We start from the raw sequence: 23,627 nt of genomic DNA on the forward strand, positions 1-23,627 counted from the left end.
TTTGGAATAGCTCAACTGGAATTCCATCACCTCCACTAGCTTTGTAGTGATGCTTCCTAAGGCCCACTTGACTTCAAGTCCAGGATGTCTGGCTCTAGGTCAGTGATCACACTATCATGATTATCTGGGTCGTGAAGATCTTTTTTTGTACAGTTCTTCTGTGTATTCTTGCCACCTCTTCTTAATATCTTCTGCTTCTGTTAGCTTCAAACAATTTCTGTCCTTTATAGAGCCCATCTTTGCATGAAATGTCCCCTTGGTGTCTCTAATTTTCTTGACGATATCTCTAGTCTTTCCCGTTCTGATGTTTTCCTCTATTTCTTTGCATTGATCGCTGAGGAAGGCTTTGTTATCTCTCCTTGCTATTCTTTGGAACTCTGCATTCAGATGTTTATATCTTTCCTTTTCTCCTTTGCTTTTCACTTCTCTTCTTTTCACACCTATTTGTAAGGCCTCCTCAGACAGCCATTTTGCTTTTTTGCATTTCTTTTCCATGGGGATGATCTTGATCCCTGTCTCCTGTACAATGTCACGAATAAAGAGATCACTAATAGCCTTTGCTCGTGAACAACAATAGAAGTCTGATTACAATAGGTTGCACCATGTGTGAAATAAGGATACCGTGTTTAGGACATTCATGTTCTCATCCATGAAATGGAGTCAGTAATACTTCCCTTGAAGGGTTGATGTGAGGATTAAATGAGATCTCAGGTTTCTAGCACACTGTTTAGACTGTAACAGCTATTCAAAAATATTTTAAAGAAATATTTTTGTTCAACATTATCAATACAATATGAGGAATACCATATTACTTTGGTAAAATTTAGTACAATATTTATGGGCTAAAAGTAAAGATAATATAATGAGATATGACTCATTTTCATAATTGTTTATTATGATGAGGATACAAGATAATGATCTTGAGCACATACAATTTATAAAATTAAACTAAATAATATATGCCAAAATCCTGCAAAAATTAATAATAGTTTCAGTTACTTTGATATTATTTGGGGCAAAATAATGCCTTTAAAACAAAATTGTATGTTTGCAAGTTTGAATTAATGTAATCAGTTTATATTCATGAGTCAATTCTCTGCTATAATCCAGTTTTACAGAGATGTTTATTTTACTGTATTGCCAGGGAGAAAAAACTGTGAGATAAGTTACCATTTATTCAGTAGATAATTCACTTTTTAATTCATAGTTCTAGTGAATTGTATGAGTGAAACATCAAGAATGTTATATATCTTCTTACTTAAATTTTACAATAACCCTGTTACCGCTCTTTCAGAGATGACAAAATGGAGATTCATAGAGAATAAGTGTCACCCAGGACACACAGCTATCTGACAGTAGTACTTGGACTTAGACTTTGATCGTTTACCTCTTAAGCAAACTCTGATGTCTATTTCCTTCATTCTCAACATCTCTACTCTAAGAAGCAAGGCACAGAGTCACCATCACGGTTCAGCGTTCATAAACAAACACTGCTCAATCATGTAATATGGGCAGAGTCCTCTGTAAAATCTGTGCATGTTGATGAGTACAAGACACTGTCCTTTGCTTTATCAAAGACAAAAGAAATAAAGATATAAACCCACTAAGAACTTTTTATTATCAGTTAGAATTTCTTAGTATTAGTGCATACATACTGAAGAATGAAAGTCATATCTATGATTATTTTCAAGAATTTGAAGTCTAGAGATTTTATACGTATTTGGGTCCAGCTTTACTCTTACACATTGTGTTATAGCACTGGATATTAGGAATTACGAAATTTGTAAATGTGATGAATTGCTGACACCTAGCCTGTAGAGAATCTATGGAGCCAAGAGTACAAAAAATAACTGATATTCCATTATGCACGGAGCCAAAGTGGCAAGAACAGTGTGCTGTTGGCAACATGAATAAAATTTAATTTAAAATACTTCAATGTAGCTCTCTATATTATGCTGTTATAGGTTTGTTAATTGGTTAAGCTATAACCACACTGCAGATGGCTGCTCTAATCAGGAATTCACATTCCAAGGATATCTAGCTAGCATTTAAAATTCAAAACATTTATTCAAGAATTGGCTTCTACCTGTGCTTCTGTTACCCTGATCTTGATTGCTTTACTAAGTAACTTGGTAACAGTCAGAAAAAAAGTTGTTAAAATCAATATCCTATTCAATAGTACAGCTAATATTAGACATGAGTTCTCATTGGTAAAATTGTCAAAATATTTTAGATTGGAAAAATAGATCAATTCTAATCCTTGTATTAACAGGTCTATTGCCAAAAGTTTTACTTTAGTTTTAGGTTTGAAAGATTCATTAGTAAACGAAACCATTCGTTACACACAGAGAAACTATTTCAATTTTTTATAGAAGATTATTTGATTGAATTTCAATATACAGCCATTAAAAGAAAAGAAATAGAAACTATAATAGAGAATAGTAACAGCATATACATCACCTAGGGAGAAGGCAATGGCACCCCACTCCAGTACTCTTGCCTGGAAAATCCCATGGATGGAGGAGCCTGGTGGGCTGCAGTCCTTGGGGTCGCTAAAAGTCGGACACGACTGAGCGACTTCACTTTCACTTTTCACTTTCATGCATTGGAGAAGGAAATGGCAACCCACTCCAGTGTTCTCGCCTGGAGAATCCCAGGGACGGGGGAGCCTGGTGGGCTGCCGTCTATGGGGTCACACAGAGTCGGACACGACTGAAGTGACTTAGCAGACTTAGCAGTAGCATACTTCACCTAATTGGCCAATCTACATCCAGACTTGAATAGCACTGGAAAGTCCCAAATGAGAGCAATTGAGAGTCCCAGTTGGGAAAGGGTGCTAGGTGGTGTGTCTACTCCACAGGTGAGACTTTCAAAAAGCCACAAATTGATACCGTCATCAGTTTACATGCAAAAATGACACTCTGAATAATTTTTTTAACTTTAAAAATGCTGTTTATTTCACCTGTGAGTCATAGGATTTTGTTAGACCCCAGTAAGTTGGCTAGACCTTCAAGGGCTCAAGAATTCCAAGACCCATTCCCTTTCTTTTCTAAAGTGCTGCATCACTGTTTGCAGGCAGGCACAGAACCCAGGCAATGTTTAGGCAGGTCAGAAGCAGGTCAGAGGCTTGCTCTCCTGTTTTTGAAGCCTGAACAAGACTTCCCTGTTGATTTCCCTGACAACAATGTATACCAATCTAGACTGCATTTTAAGAAACAGTCCCTAAGTTCCCGTGCCAGCCTATTTGTTAGGAAGATTTCTGCTTTCCAGCAACAGACCACAAAGGCTACCAATCTCGCCTTCAGGAGAATACTTGGCAGTTCAGAGGGCTAGAATTTATCAGATCTGTGGAACCAATCATGTGGATTTTCAATGCCTGCTTCCAAATCAATGTTTGGAAAACAAACCCAAGTCTGTGTGAAAGGTATTGATCTGAAACTTACTGCTATGATAACCAGGTAGCATGCTTGTAGTGGATTACCAGCAATTACCCTCTTCAAACTTCTTAGTTGGCCTGTTTCTACCGGTAAGGATCTACAAGTTATGCATGTTTAAATTGGTTTGAGGCCATGTGCATAATATCAATGTACATAGATCAAGATATGGGGGAAGAGGCATTTTTGATCGTTTAGAAATAGTCACAGCTGTCTATAATAAAAATTATCATACAAGAGTGAAAAAAAAATCGCAAAAAGGTTGCTCTGATTCTCTTTATTGTCTCATCAAGGATAACTTTACCACTTCCAATAAGACAAATATCTTTCCTCTATAGACCAGGGTACACAGAGAATATTAGCAAACACTGGGACACTTCTCTGATATAAAAGTCATTATTAAAAAAGCTCCATATAAAACCATCTGTTACTCAAATTTTTTCAAAAGCATCTTGCATTCTAATGTATACATGTTAAAAATGTGTATCTTTAAATATTTTGATGCTAATTTTCCAAATTAATATGCAAATCTTGAGTGCCTTATTCTGTGTGAGATACAGTTATTAATGGGATTTTAACAAGCAAGATGGCCACATATGTCATGGTACCTCATATCTATTTAACACTACATTCCCTGGCCAGTTTGGAAATTTGATATATTTCTCAAAGAAACAAAAATTTACACCCTTTGAGTTAGCACAAATTTTGACTTAACATAATAGGAAATATAGTTATACAATATTTAGATGATATCTCTATTCCACCGGTAGGGATTACCAATCATTAACTTGGAATGAATATTTGCACTCAAACAGAGGTTATTCTGTAGCACTTAGAGGAGAAACATAATGGAACATGGTCCATATTAAATCCATTCTAAAAACATTTGATTAGAGCACCTGTTAATTCTCTCTGCCCTTAATTTTGCATATGGAGAGTACACTGAGTGCCAAGGAACTGAAAGTTTCATTTTTGCTAGAGGGAATCAATATTAGTGATTGAATGGGACAAGTTCATCTGTCTACCCAATATTGAAATATGACTGATATGGTGAAAATACGTCTAGTTGGAGGGGACAGAGATATTTGAAGCAAAATAGATGGGATCTTGCCAAAGACCTTCCACCCCAACCCTACCCCCACTTTCTCCTTCCCAATGACATCTGGACCAGAACCAGTGTAAGAACTAGCATGTTTTTAAAATGCTCCAAGGTCACCCTTCTGGGAGTCATTTCTTCCATCTTCCTTAGATACATGTTTACTCTCATTTTTAAATGAGATTCATATGTGGAATCAGTTTTTTAATAGTAGCTGTGCATTTTAAATCTAAACAATCTAATTTAATGGGATGAGGAGTGATAATTTTTCAAAAGATATTATTCCAAATTCCTCTAGTCCTGCAGGTTACATCTTTCTCATTTCGGATGTATTCCTGACAGAGCCTGTGGTTAACCCCCAGGCATAAATGTACATTTTTAGGAAAAAGTTTTGCCTCCTCCAATGCAGATTTGCATCAAGATTTGTGGTTGCGGGGGGGGGGGGGGGGTTTGTTTGGGTTTTGTTTTTACTTGCAAAAGGAGTATTTATTTAAATGCTGCATTAAAAGTCTTTGGCCTAACAGTGGGCAAAAATGGTGAATCTGGGCATGGGCACTGTGGATAGCTAAATATATCTCACCTCAGTGGATTCTTTGGTATTTAGGTTTTCAGTGATCTGTTAAATGCTCTGCACATTTGAAAAGCTGTTTGCAGGCAATTCATGTAAGATGGCATAACAGGCGATGGTTTGGATTTGCAAAACATGTTTATTTTACAAACTCAGATTTGCTTCAGTTTGATACTTTGGCATATTATATTTTTATCTTTTAAGATTTAAAAAACTTTCTTTAGGAGCCTTCCCATCTTCCCTACAAAGAGTAACAAATGCTGTCTTTCTTGGTAATCTTTTGAATGGTATTCTCAAAACAGGATTATCAAAATTTCTTTTCCTATAATAGAATCCTGAATCAGCAAAATCTGCAGCTTTGCTGCATACTTAAAATAGGTTGGCAAAAATCTTGTCTGGTATTGCCGGCATGTGTCATTTAAAAAAAAAAAATTGTAAGGTCGTCAGAATATGACCAGTGAATCTATCCTCCTGAAACACTCCAGTGCCTGCTGCTTTTCTATTGCTTTGCCTTTGTGCTTCAGGAAGATCTGACTAGCAAATTTGAATTACAGTGGCCTAGTGACTTGTCAGGGACAGAAATGATGGGTTTCTGAGCTATGCCAGTCTTTATAACACCACAGCATTTTCTCCTTAGCTATTCATAATCAACATTCAACATCTCATTTTACCATTTTACTCTTAAATTTCTGGATAACCCCTTTAAGATGGAGAGCTGTTGGAAACTGGGAAAGGATATAGCCATTTGGTGGAAACTACATTTTTTTAATAAGTGAAAAAAAGCTTGGCTTCAGGGCATTTGGGAAAAACAATTCTAACACAAAAGAAAGCAAGAACAAATACCAAAGAATCTTCTTTGTTTCATTTCTGAAATCCACTCTTGCTGAAGTGGTATTGCTACTATTCATCTCTTTGGAGAACTTTATCTGTGAATTCCAATGGCTTTGTGTTGTGTGGGGAAAAGGGACGGGGAGGTGTCTCATTTTGTCTCTTACTCATGGTCTCATTTTATGCTGCTTTCGTAATTTTGCTCTCTGAGGATGGAAAGAACCCCTGGAGAAAGTGCTCACCTGCTGTGAACATATACTGTTCTGTCTGCCTAGCATCCATAGGTGTTTTCCAAAAGCCCTTGTATTTCCCTTATAGGGTTAACTTTCCTCCATTGACATCAGTCTTTATGGGACTGTATGTAAATCATTCATTTCCTCCACTTTAGAAGTCCCTGGAGTTCCTGGCAACAAATAGGCACCTCCCACAGGGCCTTCTCCCCAGCTCAGTACAGCCAGTGCATAGGTTAGCATAATACTTAAGTTCAACCAGTCAAATTCTTTCTCCTGGACCTTTACACCTCAACAAGGGAGTTTTGAGATCTAACATGGTTGGTGTTGATTCATTCTCACTTTAGCATTCTGATATCCTGAATAAATATGTGTGTGTGCATGTGTGTATGTGTGTGTGTTCTAGTTTTATGGTATCTATACTAATTTTTGTAAGCTACTAGTATCTTTCCAGTAAAATTGTTTGCACTCAGTAACTCATAATAGATTTTTATTATTTGCAACAGAAGGCGAGCAAACAAAATAAATACCCTTAAAGGATATATCATTCAGAAACCCTTTCTAGGACAAGTTAGGATAGAAATAAATGTAATAATTAAGTATAAAAACAAGCTCTGGGCATAATACATTTCTTCACATACTGAGGTTGTTATTAATTCTAGACATCCGTTTGTAGGGATGCTATGAAAAAAATTCAAACAGTATGTAGTTTCAGACTATAAGAAAATTGCAAACCAAGTGTAGTAAGCACCTACTATATGTCCATTTCATATGAGAATAGAATGAGAGATTTAAAAAATGAAGAAGTCACTCTCAAGCAGCTTATAATTCAACCTAAGGAAAACACACAAATGATTTTAATAATATTAAATATTATTAATTAATAATTATCTATAATTAATAAAAACAATTCTGTAGCCCAGCGGTAGGGCAATCCCATATACAGCACTATTTCCTCTCTATGTCGCCTTTGACTTAATGTACTTCATCATCCAGATACAATCTACTCACATCAATATGTTCATCATAAATACAGGATTTTCTCAAAGATGTGTTAGGGAAGAATATGGATATGGAGGATTTTGTATTGCACACGCAAAACATCTGCCTCACTTATACATTCTCTACATTTATCCTTTCTTAAAATTCATTTTTCCTTTCCCCAGGCAATTTTTTTCCTTTTCTCTCTTGCCAACAAATGTCTTCCTTGACACTTCCCTTCCTCTCAATCTTACTTTTTCTTTTCCTACAAAGTGATTACTCCTCCAAATTTACTTTACTCCCTTACACACCCTTCTCAACTAACCATGGATCTTCTGGTAACAGGATTCATCATCCTTAACAGATAACTACAGAGTATGAATGAAAGTGTTTTGGTAAAGATGATGATATCTGATCTGGGCTTCAGTATATACCTAAAATCTGCCAAATAGCATCCGGCATATTCAAAAGCAGAGACATTACTTTGCCAACAAAGGTCCGTCTAATCAAGGCTATGGTTTTTCCAGTGGTCATGTATGGATGTGAGAGTTGGACTGTGAAGAAGGCTGAGCACCAAAGAATGAGCACCAAAGAATTGATGCTTTTGAACTGTGGTGTTGGAGAAGACTCTTGAGAGTCCCTTGGACTGCAAGGAGATCCAACCAGTCCATTCTGAAGGAGATCAGCCCTGGAATTTCTTTGGAAGGAATGATGCTAAGCTGAAACTCCAGTACTTTGGCCACCTCATGCGAAGAGCTGACTCATTGGAAAAGACTCTGATGCTGGGAGGGATTGGGGGCAGGAGGAGAAGGGGACGACAGAGGATGAGATGGCTGGATGGCATCACTGACTCGATGGATGTGAGTCTGAGTGAACTCCGGGAGTTGGTGATGGACAGGGAGGCCTGGCATGCTGCGATTCATGGGGTCGCAAAGTGTTGGACATGACTGAGCAACTGAACTGAACTGAACTGAAACAAGTCTCATATCTTCTCTAAGTTTTATTTTTCTCAACTTAACCCAGACCTATTCCCTTCAAGGGTCAGTTGTGAAGGTAAATTATGTTCCTTGTAAAATGTTCTATATTATAGATATGTAAGAAAATGAAATGCTATCTAGGTGGTAGTTTGACAAGATCACCTTTATGTTACCTTGTCCAAAGATGTCATCTGTTACATGAATTATTACATAAAAGAAGCACAATCAAAGGTACAGAAATGACAAGGAGGATATCTAAGTTGTTATCATTCACAGTTCCAAAGCAATAACCTTTGCAAAGTTTGGTATTTTTATTGCACCGCTGAGTAACCTGATATTCTCATTCGAAAGTGTTCACTTGGATCACACTAGACTATAAACAAATACTCCTACTCATTGTCATTTTCTTATCTGTTCAGTGGAATGGGGTCAATAAGGATGAGATCAGGGACAGAGAAGCAAACACATCGAATGCAGAAACTACTCCATTACAACAAGCAGTCTCCCAAACAATACACACACCAACACACACAGAGACACCACACAAACACATGCCCCTTTAGTGTCAGAATATCTGCTCCTCTAGAGGGTCTTTTTCCAGGAGTTAATTGTAATGAAAGGGGTTGTTTCTACCCTTTTCAAAGACCTACCTTCCTCCCAAAAGTGCTGGCTTTCTCAAGAACCAATCAAACTTCAGCACAAGAAATACTTAAAATCCGGTTGGAGAATCGCTACATTTATAGTATTGAGCTATGTCTGGGGCAGCAGCTCTTAGAAGTGTCTAAATTTCTATGACATCTGATTCTACTAAAAATTAAGTATAGGACAAAAACCCTGTGGTTTCCCTGGATTTGGTGGCAGGGAGGGAGAGATTCTGCTGCTAATGGACAAATGGGTTTTGGTCACAGCTCATTGCATTGCCTCCTCATGGGACATGTGTGTTAGCGATCACCTCCAAGCAATCAATTTCATCCAGAGTGGGTTTAATGGAGTGCTCATTATTGTATTGAAAGTTTATGCAATGCACCTTGCATCTGCACTGTCATAAGACAATGAAAAGTAAAGCATTTATAAACTTTATAAGAAATAATGCTTTATAAGAAATACTGACTACGGTAACCTGACCCCAGTATAGGGAATAAAATAAGAAGATTTGGTTAACCCTGATACTGCATGGAGCTCACCAGAAAACACCTCTAACTAGGCCAGAGTATTTTTTTTTTTTTTTTTAATTCTGCCCCTATCTCACAGGCTCAACCCTGCCCCACAAAGAAGGTACCATATAGCAGATCTGTGCAACTCATAGGACAACTCTGCCTTTTGTTTATAGAAATCTGATAGCCACACAGATATTTATCAACTGTGCAAACAAGACTGTCCCTGCAGGATCCCAGGGAGTCCTGAGGGCTGGCCTGACTGCTTCCTTCCAGCTACATGACCTACCACCTCAGAGCCATCAGCAACCCCAGGGTGTTGTCAATGCTAAATGGATGAAAGCTTATGACAAGAAAGTGACTCCCACAGTGTGACTTGAAATTCAAACCACCGAGTACTTCCTAAGTTTTCAAAGGAGGGGGAGTCTGTCCTTCTGAATATATGTTAATTACAATATGTGAAAATATATCCTAAGTCCTAAGGGAACATTCAGGCAAGAGTCAATTTAAGAAGTAAATAAGATATGCCTCACACGTAACTCAAAGTTAGATGAGACCAGTCATTCGGTTCTTCCTACTACATTAAGGCTTCTAATACACAGACTTGAACTTGAAGCAACCAGATAGGCATATAGTTTGACCAGTTATCATAGTTTTCTAATTTCATCAGAAATTCTGATGATTAAAATGGTGAGATGCTCACTCCCAAGCTTAGGAGCAGTAAATGGCTTTTAAACTAGAGCGAATGCCATCTAAGTGGCTTTCCTGGTGGTTCAGACAGTAAAGAAACTGTCTATAGTGTGGGAGACTGGGGTTCCGTCTCTGGCTGGCAAAGATCCCCTGGAGAAAGAAATGGCTACCCACTCCAATATTCTTGCCTGAAAAGTTCGATGGACAGATTCTGACTGGCTACAGTTCATGGGAGTTGCAAAGAGCAGGACATGACTGAGCAGCTAACACTTTCACTTTCACACAATGCCATCCAAATAGATTTTATTAGCAAACATGCAACACATACCTGGTTGACATGAAGTTTTGAGGATAGCATATATACCAGCATGAGGAATATGAACACATACCCTTGTGTGCAGGGCTTCTCTTGAATGTACTTAAAAAGATAATAGCATGCTTTTCTGTTGCTTCCTGAATTAACTCCGAATTGGAAAACAAAGTTTCATGTTACAGCATGAGTAACTCAGGCAGTGTCTTCTTCCCAACCCTCCTCTGGCAGAATGATCTGTAAGCTGGCAAGAGCAGAATTATACTTACAGGTTAACTTGGCCAAATCAGCCTGAGGATTAGCTATAAAAGCGATGGTAACATGCAGATGATGATGTTGGCACAAGGAGAACTTTCTCTATTTATTTTTAGGCATTGAATTAGGTTGACTGAAACAAAGCTTCATAGGAATCCACATCTCTGATGTATTTTAGTCTCCCTGGGAAGCATTCCTCGACCTCACTTTTCAGTTTGAGGTGGGGGCTGTGAGCTGAACTTATTCTGAATTATAGTTCCCTACAGTCAGTCATTCTGGGGTCTCTGACTGCAAACTAGGCTTGAATGCAGTTGCTGTGGAATGCACTAATTAATTACATTTATTTTACATAATTGGCATTAGGGCTTTCTGAACAAAAATGCAAATTTATGGAAATTGGTTGAAATACTTATGCAAAATAATATAAAAATGGACCCCTAAATTATTGGAAAAAATAAGGTAGTTTTAATTGAACAGCTAAAAGATTTGTACTTTGCTATATGATTATATCTAGTAAACTCAATTTAGAAACTAAGTTCATTTGCTTTTATCTAACCCTTCCATATCTTGCTCAGTATTGTTGGTATAATTATCACCAATAAAGGACCAATCTTCTTTTCTATCTCTTTTTGCATCAAGCGTTATTTCTGTAAACAGAAATGGAATATGTTATTCTTTTGAACAGAGCCTTGTGCATTACAAATTAGGAAGCATCAGGCCAAAGAGTTGCAAAGCAACCAATTATTGCTTAAAGGGGACACAATGCAGCATCCTGCTAATGTGCCATTTTTCAGGGGGAATGACTGTGCTGTAAGAACAAGACTTTCCACAAAACATCCCTGCAAGATAGTTGTAAGGTAAATGGCCTTGCAATCAATAGAGTATATCTGGTAATGGTGCCAAGGAAAGTGTAATGTAGAGGGATCTGCTGTTAGTGGTTAGTTGTGTAATAAAAAGAGTATTAAGACGCTGGTGACTTGGGAGTGAATACCTGAATACTGATAAATGAGCACTTAATAAAAAAATGTGTCAAAAAATGTGAAATATGGATGGGTAAACACTAAATGAAAGGAGTGAAAAATAAAACATTGTCAGGTTAAGGGACAGTGACATTTACATACAATTAACAAGCGGTTAATTACTGATAGACAACTCCCCAAACTCAAAGAAATCCAATTTAATATCCATTCAACTAATCAAGAAATTAGACCGACCTCCATACTCCAAAGGTGTGGAAGTAGTTTCGCCAAGATTCAAATAATTATGCTAATGCATTAACTTTCTTATTCCTAGTTTTTCCTTTGGAGGGGGTGGGGAGATGGTTTGGAACAGATTGAGGATGGGTTTACTTTTCTAGGGGCACTTCCCTTGTGGCTTAGAGAATAAAGCATCCGCCTACAACGTGGGAGACCCAGGTTCGATCCCTGGGTCGGGAAGTTCCCCAGGAGAAGGAAATGGCAACCCACTCCAGTACTCTTGCCTGGAAAATCCCATGGATGGAGGAGCCTGGTAGGCTATAGTCCATGGGGTCACAAAGAGTCCGACATGACTGAGCCACTTCACTTCACTTCACTTCACTTACTTTTCTGGTGCTATTTTAGTACCACCACTTAGATAATCATTTCTTAAAACATCCTCAGGACTCAATTGAATACTTCATTCTCTTCAGGTTTCTTTCATAGAATGTAGTGGGAGCTTACCTGAGACTATTTGGTTTGTCAACCTCTCATCAAGAAATGGTAGTTGAACTGATCTTTATAAATAGAGGGCTATAATCTCATACCTTGTTCCTCTGGAGTGGTAAGTAGCTAAAGGACAAATCTCTATTAATCTGAAGTGAATAAATGAAATTAGTAAGACTTAAACACTGTTACCTGAAACATTCAGAGTTTTAAAGCCAAATGGGCTGCAATATTAAGATTCTCATCATATATTTCTACTTGATGATACACGATTTCTTCCATTTTCCTCTTTTGTTTTACAGTTTGATGTGCTGCATGTATACTCTGCCCCTGCTATGTGCAAAGCAGTATAAGTCCCGAAGAGAAATACAAAAATCTAATTCATACTTCTTGCTCTTCTACAAAATACAAAATAATCAGGCAGTGTGTGAAAGGGTTATAATGAAAGCAGCAAAGAATGAAGCTTAAAGAGAGTTAACTTAATTGTTCCTAGATGAGATACATACCAGACTGGATTTAATGTACACATCTCCTTTACTAGTCATTAACATCATATGTTTTGTTTTAATATTATTTTAGAAAACATTGAAAAAGTTAAACTTGTTCTCTTCCTTTTTCTTGTCTTTTTTTCATTTTTTATTTATCATTAAGTTAAAACTATTTGGTTGGACCATGCAAAATTCCAGGACAATTGTCCTCTACCAAAATTGTAGGTAGTTCAAACTAGAGAGATAGAATAAAAATTACCAAAATAATTCAATACAGATGATTGAACAATATGGTGTATAGGCTAGATCTCAGTAGAGCTGCTAGTAAGCCAGCAAAAATACTGGGTTAACTAGTAAATCTGTTGTTGAATGTAAGTGTGTGTGCCCAATGCACAGTGAGGCCTAACAAACCATAAGGTTAGAGTTTGGAGCAGAGAAAGTTTTTTTTGCAAGGACCGAGCAAAGAGAAAGGGCAGCTCATGCTCAAAAACCTAAACTCCATGATGGTTTTTAAAGGGAAAATTTGTGGCGAGGGCAGCAGAGTATATGATTCTATTCTGGTTAGTAGACAATGAGGTAGCAGGATGGTGTTCTAGGAATCCAAGCATCAGCCTTCTGGGTCCAATGAGTCTCAGCCTATAGTTACAATCTTCCATCTGGGTGGGAGCTTTGGTTCCTGTAGAAGAACTCAAAGATTTATTACAATGAACATTCCCTGAGTAGGAATGAGGACTCTGCTTTATTGCTGTACTATGATTTCTTCACTGCTTTCCCTATGTTTCCGCATTCCCTCACTTCCCTGATTAGTAACTGTTTGCATATGTCCTTTGAGACTCAGGGACAGTCTAGCAAGCTGAAACCTTTTTCCTACAAACAAGACATAGCATACACATGAAGGTTTTTGTATCCAGGAGGGCCCCACAGTGTCCTGTTCAGTTTCAAATTCAAACTAATAAAGCTATCAGAATGATCAGTGTTGCAGCCCACTCACTCATTCACAAATTCACTGGATATTATTCATCAAACATTTGGCTCAATGTTGGAATTATACCTGTTAGGTAGGTAGAATAAGGAAAAGGAGTCCAAAATGGCAGTGACTAAAAGACAAAGAAGGGAAAAGCCCACGAAAATAGAACAAAGGAAGGTCTGAGGACAGGAGTGAGGACCTCTGGTAAAACAAACAACACTCCTGGCTGGCCCAATTTACATAGGACAGGCCCAGGGAGAGGAAAACATATAAAAAGAGGAGCCAAAGCTAGCTCTCTCTCTCTCTCTTTCTCTCCCTCCGCACTCTGGAGCGCTCTTCTCTTCGCATCTTTGGATCGACATGCCCTCAAGCCTCGAAGATGGATTTTCCTGCTATCTTCTAAATAAAATACAGCTGTAACACTGATTTGTCTAAGAGCTATAACATGGTCCGTTCGAGACCTGAGAGCTATAACATGGTAACACGGTCTGTCCAAGACCCAAGAGCTGTGACAAGCCGAGGGGGCTTTAATGTCCGTCACCCCAAATCTTTGTTGTGACGAGACAAAGAACCGAGGAACATACACTCGCATGGCATACCCAATGCAAATAGTGCCTAGCCACAGTTTTCAGTGTATGAAGAAAAACAGATGTGTAAGAACACCATTGACTGCACAGTGAAGGGGGCTAAGTGAAACAGAAGGAACAGGTTTCATGATCTGAGTTTGGAGGGTTTCAGGAGGAGGGATGGGGGTGTCAGGATAATCAGCAGTGTGAAGAAAATATTCTTGAGTAAGGTGAGTGCTGAACTGGGTTTTGGCTAATAAATAGACATCTTTGGGTAAAACACATGTACATTTGTGAATGGGAAGATTCTACATCATACACAAAGATAACAAAAAATGCAAATGACAGAAAAAAATTAAATTAAATTATTTAGACATCAGCTATAGTGGAGGAAATCAAATATGTTAAGTATTTCTAGTGTGTAAATTTCCAGGATATGATTTGCTGGAGACAGTGGTCAAGTCATAAATTTTTCTTTATGTTAGAACAGAGAGTTTGAGCTTTTTAACCTGTTAGCAGGTCCTCCCAAGAGACTCCTTCAGATTTTTCTTTTAAATTTTTCATATACCCACACAATGGGCCTTGTCAGAACTTGCTAGTTAATGGAAGAAAAGTTCCTTTTCAACTAAGTCTTTCAATAGTATAAAATTGTTGTCCCTTTGCCATTCTGCAAAAGAAAAAGAAATAGCTTATAGTTTCTCTTCCCCTTGCCTGCTCCGGAATTCTATCTTTAATTAATCAACATTGCTTCTATTAAATATTTACTATATGCTCAATAAGAATGCAGAGAAATGTGATTCAATAGTCTTTATAAATATTAACAGAAAGCATTTATACACAAATAAGAGATGGTTCAGAACAAGCTAAACTATGTCATCACAAAATTAGTCACAACAAAAAAAATCCAGATGTTTTAAACCAGGAATAATGGAAATGATAGAAGATACATCTTATGTGTATTTCTCTGTACTGTAAGCTTCAATGCACTCATACAAGAGTACTATGTAACCCAGGATTCATAAACTCCATTGCTATATCAGGATACTAAGGCCCAGAGTGAGTAGAAATTTCACTTGCAAGAAGCTAAAATGAAGAAAGTGTAGGGGTACCTGGTAGCTCAGACTTCCCTGGTGGCTCAGATGGTAAAGCGTCTGTCTACAAAGTGAAAGACCTGGGTTCAATCCCTGGGTTGGGAAGATTCCCTGGAGAAAGAAATGGCAACCCACTCCAGTACTCTTGCCTTGAAAATCCTGTGGACGGAGGAGCTTGGTGCAGGCTATTATTCATGGGGTCACAAAGAGTCGGGCATGAATGAGTGACTTCACTTTTACTTTCACTTTCACAAGGCCCAGAGTGAGTAGAAATTTCACTTGCAAGAAGCTAAAACCAAAGAAGTGTAGGGATACCTGGTAGCTCAGACAGTAAAAGAATCTGCTTGCAATACAGGAGACCCAGGTCAGGAGGATGCCCTGAAGGAGGGGTCCATTCCAATATTCTTGCCTGGTGAATTCTAGGGACAGAGGAGCATAGTGGGCTACATTCCATGGGGACACAAAGCATTAGACAGAGCTAAACGACTAACACTACTACACAGTATTGTAGAAATTAACAGAAAATATAAGTTTGGTAAGTATGAGTGAACTTTAGGATATTAGCTTAATTGTAAAAGATTATTTTATGGATCATAGTTCCTTATAGCTTCCCTGTTAGCTCAGTTGGTAAAGAATCCCCCTGCAATGCAGGAGACCCAGGTTTGATTCCTGTGTTGGGAAGATCCGCTGGAGAAGGGATAGGCTCCCCCCTCCAGTATTCTTGACCTTCCCTTGTGGCTTAGCTGGTAAAGAATCCACCAGCAATGCGGGAGACATGGGTTCAATCCTTGGGTTGGGAAGACCCCCTGGAGAAAGAAGAGGCTACCCAGTCCAGTATTCTGGCCTGGAGAATAGTCCATGGGGTCCTGTATAGTTCATGGGGTCGCTAAGAGTTGGACACAATTGAGCAATTTTCACTTCACTTCTTCACAGTTCCTTACAATAAATGTCTTTCAAAAACCATCATCAAAAATGTGCAAATTGTTTTATTATGTTGGTATTTTTATAGGATAATAGTTGGGGAGAGTACCCAACTTTGATACTCTTTGTAAAGTAACCAAATAAAGAACCTGAAAAACACAACATGTATGTGTGTATGTCCACATAAACATTGTCTCAGGGGGAGTGGGTGCTTGACCAAAAGCTAGTTCCCAAAGTAGTGGTGCCCCAAATGTTGTCGTTGTTCAGTCACTAAGTCATGTTCAGATATTTGCACGTCAGGTTTCCCTGTCCTTCGTTGTCTCACTGAGTTTGCTCACATTCATGTCCATTGAGTCTGTGATGCCACCCATTCATCTCATCCACTGTCACCCCTTCTCTTCCTGCCCTCAGTCTTTGGCAGAATCAGGGTCTTTTCCAGTGAGTCAGCTCTTCATATCAGATGGTCAAAGTATTGGAGCTACAACTTCAGTATCAGTCCTTCTAATGAATATTCAGGGTTGCTCTCCTTTAGGATTGACTGGTTCGATCTCCTTGCAAGGGACTCTCAAGAGTCTTCTGCAGCACCACAATTTGAAAAAATCAATTCTTTGGTACTCAGCCTTCCATGCGGTCCAACTCTCACAACTAAACATGACTACTGGAAAAACCATAGCTTTGACTATATGGACCTTTGTTTGCAAGGCGCTGCCTCTGCTTTTTATTATTCTATCTAATTTTGTCATAGCTTTTATTCCAAGGAGCAAGCCTCTTTTAATTTCATGGCTGCAGTCTTCATCCTCAGTGATTTTGGACCCCAGGAAAATAAAATCTGTCACTGTTTCCACTTTTCCCCATCTATTTGCCATGAAATAATGGGACCGGATGCCATGATCTTCATTTTTTGAATGTTGAGTTTCAAGCCAACTTTTTCACTCCCCTCTTTCACCTTCATTGAGAGACTCTTTAGTTCCTCTTCACTTTCTGCCATTAGGATGGTGTCATCTGCATATCTGAGGTTATTGATATTTCTCTTGGCAATCTTGATTCCAGCTTGTGATTCATCTAGCTCAACATTTCACATGATGTACTCTGTATATAATTTAAATAAGCAGGGTGACAATATACAGCCTTAGCATACTCCTTTCCCAGTTTGGAACCAGTCCATTGTTCCATGTTCCATTGCTTCTTGTCCTGCATACAGGCTTCTCAGGAGACAGGTAAGGTGGCTGGGTATTCCCATGTCTTGAAGAATTTTCCAGTTTGTTGTGATCCACATAATCAAAGGCTTTAGCATAGTCAATGAAGTAGAAGTAGAAGATTTTTTGGAATCCCCTTGCTTTTTCTATGATCCAACGGATGCTGGCAATTTTATCTCTGGTTCCTCTACCTTGTCTAAACCCAGCTTGCTCATCTGAAAGTTCTCGGTTCACATACTGCTGAAGTCTAGTTTGAAGGATTTTGAGCATAATCTTGCTAGCATGTGAAATGAGTGCAAGTGTGTGATAATTTAACATTCTTTGGCATTGCCTTTTTGGGGGATTGGAATGAAAACTGACCTTTTGTAGTCTTGTGGCCACTGCTGAGTTTTCCAAATTTGCTGGCATATACCTTGCTGTTATTTCTCACATTTAAATCCACATTCAGTGATAGTCATTGTGCTGTGTCATATATACATATATTCTCATGCAATTCCCACAATAACATAAAATTGAATTTTACTGACTAGGAAATGTAAAGGATAGGTGTGATATTTTTGGACCTTGACTTAATTTGGAACAAGGTTTGATCTAAAACTTGAAAATAAAATCATTGTGACCATATATTTTTTTTCACTGACCTAAAGTAACATTTTCTTATTATATAAGACTCGATCTTTTGAAAACTCAAATGCCTTTTATTTCAGTTACTTCACTAGTATATTTTGGTGTTGATGAGTTAGGTATAGGTGTACTTTTTTCATCTACAAATACAAGCTCTTTTCTAAATTTCACAACAGTTTTATTGTCATTGTATATTCTAATATTTTATGCTCCATATGTTCTATTCTCAACTTCAGAAACACCATTTTTTGCAAATATTCAATTTCCTTTTTCTGTCTTCCACACATTATATTTTATAATCAATTTAAATGTTATTTTATTCTCTTCCATTTTGTACAATTTCCTCAAACCCATTTGTACTATTTTTGTGACAGCATTTTCTGTTGAAGTTTGTCTTATTGCTGTTTTTTTTTTTTAATATGCCTTTTCTCTCTATTCTGTTTTCATTGTTCTCACCCATATCCTTTCTGAGCTCTTCCTGCTTGGCTTTCATCTCTGAATTTGTTTTATAATTTCTTCTTTAAATCTTGTGTCTTTTGTTTGACACTCTATTTGTTTCTTTGCTTCAATAGATAAACTGTCTATTGTTCTTTTGAGTCTAAGACTAACTAGTTGTCTGAATCCATTTCTTGTTTCCTTGGGTAATTCTGTTAGTCTAGGGAAAATCTTTCCTTATTAAATCATGTTTTGTAAGGAAATAAATCCAGATGACAGATCCAGGGGTGTTAGTAGGAAAAGTTGGAAGGAGCCTTGGGACTTCCTTTAAATTCACTCTTTCTCTGTAAACTACTAATGGGACTATGGGACCAGGATTTAGGCATTCAGAGTTGATATACTTAAATTAGAGAAGGACAAGGAAGAAATTTTTTTTCTATCCATCACATAATTACAGTTGTCTTCCTTACCATAGCTCAAAGGTTATCTTTTCAATATCCTATGGCTCTAAGGCTCACTAATAGTTTATAAACCACCTTATAGGGTAAAAAGTCAATTTAACAGTTTCCAGTACATGCAAAAAGTATCTTTAAAGTACCATATAGTTATTATTTTTATGATTATAAGCACTCACATGACTGAAAGGAGGTATTTCTTTACCATAGCCTATAGGAGTTTTCCTTGCTCTAGTTCAGAGAGCTAGGAACTACATATGAATTCATTTCATCATTTTGAATAAGTCTGTGTCCAAGTTACCTTGACTTCTCCAGGAATGTAGAGACCTGAGTGACTTCAAAGTTGTCTTTGGATAGAGAGAGTGTAAAGACCCTAAGGTGGGAGTTAACTAACACATTGGACAAACTTTAAGGAGAAAATGTGAATGAAGCAGAAAGAGGGAGTTGCAAAGACGAGGCCCCATAGATTGTGGGCCAGAGTTACACTGGGCCTTGTTGGGTTTTGAATTTTACTTTGAATGAGACGGGGAGCCACTGGAGGGATTGTAGCAGAAGAATTATACAATCTGGCCTGTTTCAAAAGGATTACTCTAACTGGTAACTTCAAATTAGATGTACAAATAGGATTAGAGAGACAAGTTGGAAAGGCTATTGAAGTGATACAGGTAAGAGATGGTGGCAGCTTGTAAGGAGCATTTGCAGTGGATGGTCGAGCAGTGGCCAGATTCTACATATAATTTCTAGCAATCACATGAGAATGTCTGATGTTTTGGATGTGGGCTGTGAAAGAAGGACCCTCAAAAAGGGGATAATCCTTAGCTTACAGTCCTTAGCAACTTGGAAGGATTCCGTTGTTGTCGAAGTTAGATGGACGAGACACTGGGTAGAACTTATTTGGGGATAGGAAATCAGGAGTTCAGAGTGGACATGTTAAGTCTGAGAAATAAGTCACCTGAAATGGAACTCAGAATCTTATTCTACTGAGTTGAATAGTGTTTCCTCAAAATTCATGTCTATGTTGAACCTTTGAAAGCAGCCTTATTTAGAAATAGGGTCTTTGTAGGTGTAGTCAAGTTAAGATAAGCTTGTACTATATTAAGGTGGGCCCTATATACACTAGGACTACCATCCTTATGGGCTTCCTTGGTAGCTGCACTGGTAAAGAATCCACCTGTAGTGCAGGAGACCTTGGTTCAATTCCTGGATTGGGAAGATCCCCTGGAAGAGGGCATGGCAACCCACTTCAGTATTCTTGCTTGGAGAATCCCCATGGACAGAGGAGCCTGGCAGGCTACAGTCCATGGCATCACAAAGAGTCAGACATGACTGAGCAACTAAGCATAGCACAGCATAACATCCTTAAAAGGAGAGGGAAATCTGGACAGGCAGAGATACAGACACATAGAGGAGAAGATCATGTGATGAACGATGCAGAGACCAAAAGAATACAACTACAAACCATGGATGCCAATGACTGCCAGTAGCCAATAGAGGCTAGAAAAATCAAGGAACAATCTTCCCCTAGAGTCTTCAGAGAGTGCATGGCCCTGCATTCACTTTGATTTCACACTTCTAGCCTCTACACCTGAGATATAATAAATTTATTTTGTTATAAGGCACCCAGTTTATAGTATTGATAGTTTGTTAAAACAGCCAAGGAGACTAATATACCTGTGTATATTAGTTTGGCCTGACTGGCTTTTAGCAGTTCAGAACCATGAGCTCCTATATTCTGGATTCTCTAAGTCTCTTGCCACAGTCATGGATCATATTTACTCCAATGGGGCAGGAACTTGCCTCATACAGTTGACTTACATTAAGCTAAAATATCTACAATCTCTAGTTAGAGAGGATGCTGATTTTTTTGTTTTTGCTGTTGTTACCAACCTGGTTAGTTTGTTCTCCATCTTGTATTTATACAGATAATATTCTCAACACAAAATCTGAGATTTAATTTCCTCATGTATATGAGAGAGAAGTTCTAAAAATGCAGTATGTACATACAATGGATTTTGGAGTTATACAGGCAAAGCTAAAAAAAATAAAGAAGAAGCAAATTCAACAGCTTGCCTCATGTTGTAAAAATTAAATCTAGAGATAATTTTGTGGGTTAAGAAGATCAGTATCTTAAAGAAATAGTTAACATTTTGTCTAGTTCAGGTATTATAAGTTGTGGTGATTTCAATCATGGTATAGCCAAAATGTTCATTCATTAAGCAATCCACTCTTGCTCTTTAGGAAATGAAGACTTCCTTATCTACCTCCTAGGCTTACAAGTCTAAGCATTCAGACTACAAGTGACATGTCTTATCCAAAAGGGTTTTAGTAGCCCTGTTCTAAAATTCTGTGTCTGAATTTGCTTATGACTGGTAAAAAATGTTGTGCATGTTCATCTTTTGCCATGTGCCTTCATCATTTTGAGTTATTTGCAGTTGTAGAAGGAAGGAAAGCTGGAAAAACACCTCAGAAACTGCAGAATTTCTCTGAGAGTCAGAAAGATGACAGGCTTTTTGAAAAGTAGTGGTGGAATCTCACATGGTGAGGGCAAGTTGAGGGGGTTGAGCTAAAAGCTAAGCATCTGGCTTATGAAAATTTTTGCTGTAGCTGCTGGAGCTAGTCAGCATTATATAGTTCCTTGATCACTAGGGACATTACAATCTGTCTTGAGCTATTTGTGCACTAACAATAACTTTAACTATTCATCCCATGATTTCTACTATTTGTAGGAAAAGAAAAGTAAACAGTATCTGAAAAATCTGAACATAAAGACATGATAAAATAAGGAGATTGAATGTTGAAACAAAAAATATAGAACATCAGGAGATGCAATAAATACAAATGGGTTTCCAAACAAGAGGAGAAAAAACTAGTTAACTCAAAATTGAACTGAAAGATGAAAATAAATAAGCAAATTTCTCATTCAGAATCCATTTGAAGGCTGTATTTCTTGCAAAAGTTACTGCTTATTATTTTCACGTTTCTAGTTTCCCATCTCAGTTTGTCAGCCTACTGAAAGCTTGTTAAAATCTTATTTGCTTTTCCTGTTCTTTCAAGGTAGTTGTTCCTGCCTTAACTTTAATGTTAAATCTTGTAGAAGTATGGCAAAAGGGAGAAAAAAAATTATGCAAATTGTCACTCAGTGGCCTGGTTTTATGGATATTTTATATATTGATCAGCTTATGTTTTATTCAGACATGATGGGGAAAAAATGGGAAATAAGAAGGAATCACTTTCTTAAATAGTAAATTGCAATGCTGATGCAAAATGTCTAAGGGTTTTCAGGAGAGACTGGCCAAAGTCTTAAAAGGGCACAGTTGCAGAAAAGAAATAATTTCTCCAAGGATATTCCATGGAGAACAAGAGACTGCTACACTAATTTCTTGTCTCCTTGTTTTGGAGAAGATAATAATATATTTTATCTTTATTGTGTACAGCTAAGCACAGTGTTTGACAGATAGATATGTTATAAATAGGTGGGAAAGAAATATATGCATAAATAAATTGATGACACCAAGTAAGTACACATTCACCCATTTAAAACAAATCTGTTCCATGGAGGTTCTAATGGTCAGAAATGCTGGATGGTCCACATTTAAACCAAAAACCATTTGAATATAAATTCTATGCCCTTTGTTTTTGTTCAGTCACTCAGTCATGTCCGACTGTTTGCAACTGCATGGACTGCAGCATGCCAGGCTTCTCTGCCCCTCACCATCTTCCAGAGCTTGCTGAAACTCATGTCCATTGAGTCAGTGAAGATATCCAACCATCTCGTCCTCTGTCGACCCCTTCTCCTCCTGCCTTCAATCTTTCCCAGCATCAGGGTCTTCTCAAATGAGTCAGCTCTTTGCATCAGATGGCCAGAGTATTGGAGCTTCAGCATCCACCCTTCCAATGAATATTCAGGATTGAGTTCCTTTAGGATTGGGTTATCCCCTTAGCCACTGTTCAACTTGATTTGGCAAGTCCTAACTGTGTGATCTTAACCAAGTGATGTTTGTGAGCCTCTTTTTCTAGTATTGGAGTAGAATGAAATAATCTCAAAATACAGTTGTGAAGACAACAAGTAATAAACAACATACTTACCTGTGCCTGGTGCATAGTTAACATCCCTGGGAATGATGCTGATAGAAGTAAAGGAGTTGTATTAAGTGTTTTCTTCTTTGTCAGCTACTTCTCCAATGTTCCCTCTTTCTTACTCCCAACATTCTCCAGAGAATTTTTAAAATCATATCCATCTTTGGCTGCCTCTCACAATGCTGTTGCTTGCATCATGGAGGGCCATTAGCAGCCACTTAACATTTGCTCATTTTCTATTGGCGACTATCACACTAGTCCCTGACTTCTACATGGAATTTAATATGGCACTAGAGACTGTGGAAAATCTGGTGAAGCTTGTCTGACCATTTCAATTGCAGTTAAAAAATCTTAATAGAATACCAGTACCTTCACACAGTGGCATGTATAAATTGTTTCTCTTTATTTAAGAGTCTTGCTTTACTTTCATTAGCTAGCTATACCTTATAGCAGAAGGTGAAGACACATTCACATACATGTTTTCCCCCTCCTCCCAAGTTTAAGTTTGATTCTGGACTTTAGCAGACCAAAAACCAAGGACCTGTGTGTCAAAAACTACACAGAGCCTAGCTACACCTCACAAGAGCCTCAAGACAATCTCT

Source organism: Bison bison, unplaced genomic scaffold, assembly GCF_000754665.1.
Source record: "Bison bison bison isolate TAMUID 2011002044 unplaced genomic scaffold, Bison_UMD1.0 scf7180017864136, whole genome shotgun sequence".
NCBI lineage: Eukaryota > Metazoa > Chordata > Mammalia > Artiodactyla > Bovidae > Bison > Bison bison.